Below are 2,755 nucleotides of genomic sequence, written 5' to 3' on the forward strand. Positions count from 1 at the left end.
GAGTCGTTATAAGATAAAAATATTCACTAATGAACTGACCTCTAAAAATGTTAGCCCGCACTAACTTCATTTTCGGTTTAACACTGGTGTCTCTAGGACACAATAGTTTCTTCCAAAAGGAGTGATTTCAATACCGAAGGATTGAGAAGCGCCAGGGGAAAACTGATGAAGCCCTTTCAAAGAATGATTTTTTATGATGGTGTAGCAAAATTCATATGATGTGAATTGTCTCTCATACAATCAAACAATTTTTTTGTCAGGAAAATTTTTTTACAAGCAAAAAACAGCCCCATACTTGTGTGATAGGTTGAAAAACATGGCCCAAATGTTAGATTCATTAATGAATTAGTAAATATCTAGGAATGTAAATTTTATATCCTGGAAAACAGGATATTGTATTTTCTTGAAATTCTACTACATTTTCTTCCTCCATTCTGCATCCTTTATGTTTGAGAAGAAAAATACCAAATCATTACCCTTTCATCCCTTCCCTTTTGCCACCCTCTTGATGTTTTTAAGTACCATATGGTACCTTATAAGGTCTTTGTAGTGGTATGAATGGTGGCCCCCAAGAGATATGTTCATATCCTCACCCCTGCAACCTGTGAATGTGAGCTTATTTGGATAAAAGGGTCTTTGCAGATGTAATTAAATTAAGGATCTGTGGATTATCTTTGGTGGGTCCTAAAGCCAATGATAAGCATCCTTAAAAGAAACAGAGGAGAAGACACAGAGGAGAAGGCCACGTAAAAACTGAAGCAAAGATTGGAGTTGGGTGGCCACAAGCCAAAGAACACCTGGAGCCACCAGAAGCTGGAAGAGGCAAGGGAGGCTTTGCCCCTAGAGCCTTCAGAGGAGGCACTGCCTTGCGGACACCCTGATTTCCAACTTCTGGCTTCCAGAACTGTGAGAAAATAAGTTTCTTTTGCTTTAAGCCACCAAGTTTGTGGAAACTGTGATGGCAGCCCTAGGACACTAGTATAGCCTTGCTTGTGATAAAAAGCCTTAACCTGTAAACTAGCTGAGGAGGGGGGAAGGAAATAGTCAACTTTCAACCTTCACTTTTGGCCCAGGTAGCCATTATACTTTTATTGGTATTAAGGTTGGATTGAAGGTATAACATGTCAAATTACTCAGCCCTATTCATATTAATTACTGAATAATAATCATTACTCATAATCCCTACTCTGCCATTATCTTGATAATTTAAGCAAGTTATTTATTTATTTATTTTTTGTGGTAGGCGGGCTTCTCACTGTTGTGGCCTCTCCCGTTGCAGAGCACAGGCTCCAGACGCATAGCTCCGGACGCACAGGCTCAGCGGCCATGGCTCACGGGCCCAGCCGCTCCACGGCATGTGGGATCCTCCCGGACCGGGGCACGAACCCATGTCCCCTGCATCAGCAGGCGGACTCTCAACCACTGCGCCACGAGGGAAGCCCCTAAGCAAGTTATTTTATCTCTTTAGGTCTATGTTTGCCTTTCCCTAAAATTAAAGGAGTTAGATCAGAACATCCCAAACTGCTATCTTGAGGAATTGTCTTTTGAAGGATATAAACGGGTATACCCCACAATACCCTTACCCAGAGCCAGGGACTGGGGGTGGGTAGTGTTCTGTGTTCAAATAAATATAGGAAGCTCTGGGCCAGATGTCTGCTATGTCACCTTACCCCCTGGCTATCGCTGATTTCGATACTACAGGGCAACTAAGCAAACTGGGCCCAGAAATTATAGTCTTTGCTGGTTCCTAGAAATGTGGATAAATAAACTCAGGGGCCATTAGTTAGTCACAGTCCTACCTATGTACAGAAAAGTGGAGAAAGCTACTCTGCAGATAGATGATAATGGAACAGATGAGCAGAGAGGCAAAAATGGGAGATCAGGTAGCCTCAGAGATGGGAAAAATGGAGAAATTATCTCCTGATGGATTTGGGGTACTTTAGTTCCAGCGAGATACTTCTGTAACCATAAAATCAACTCTCTTCATTTTTCCTACATAATTTGAGTAGGATTTTGTTACTTGCATCCAAAATAGCATTTACTGAGACAGGAAGGTTAGCATTTGGTAACTAACATCTTATTGGTGCATCTAAAATACTACAGAGAGAAAAAGCTGAAGGCCTAGGGATGGGAATTAAAGTTCCAAATAAAGAGAAGAAAGGAAATTTTGCATACTTCACAATTAACTTTATCACTTACATTTTAGCACTAATTTAGTTAGCAAAAGTTCTAGCATAAAATTTAATGCATAATCCCTGTTCTCGGGGATTTTACTATAATGCTACTGATTCCAAACTAATATTAATCCCAATAGTCTCAGGTACAGCTGTGTGTAATTGATAAAGGGTCACCAGTTTTAATTAAGTGGAATAAGGTTACTGCTTCCATGATAGCCATTGTATAACTAACTAGAAGTGAAAAAAATATTTCATTTAAAGGAGTGTCCCTACAAATTTTATAGGTTTACTAAATTTTAAAGAGATTATCTTTTTCATGTAGAAGTACTTAAAATGCTTTGTGTCCTGAAGTAACTAGGGGCAAGACGGGAATAAAGACACAGACCTGGGCTTCCCTGGCGGCGCAGTGGTTGAGGGTCCGCCTGCCGGTGCAGGGGATATGGGTTCGTGCCCCGGTCCGGGAGGATCCCGCATGCCACGGAGCGGCTGGGCCCGTGGGCCATGGCCGCTGGGCCTGTGCTTCCAGAGCCTGTGCTCCGCAACGGGAGAGGCCACAGCAGTGAGAGGCCTGTGTACCG

This window comes from Neophocaena asiaeorientalis, unplaced genomic scaffold (genome assembly GCF_003031525.2).
Source record: "Neophocaena asiaeorientalis asiaeorientalis breed wild unplaced genomic scaffold, Neophocaena_asiaeorientalis_V1.1 scaffold67, whole genome shotgun sequence".
NCBI classification, from domain to species: domain Eukaryota; kingdom Metazoa; phylum Chordata; class Mammalia; order Artiodactyla; family Phocoenidae; genus Neophocaena; species Neophocaena asiaeorientalis.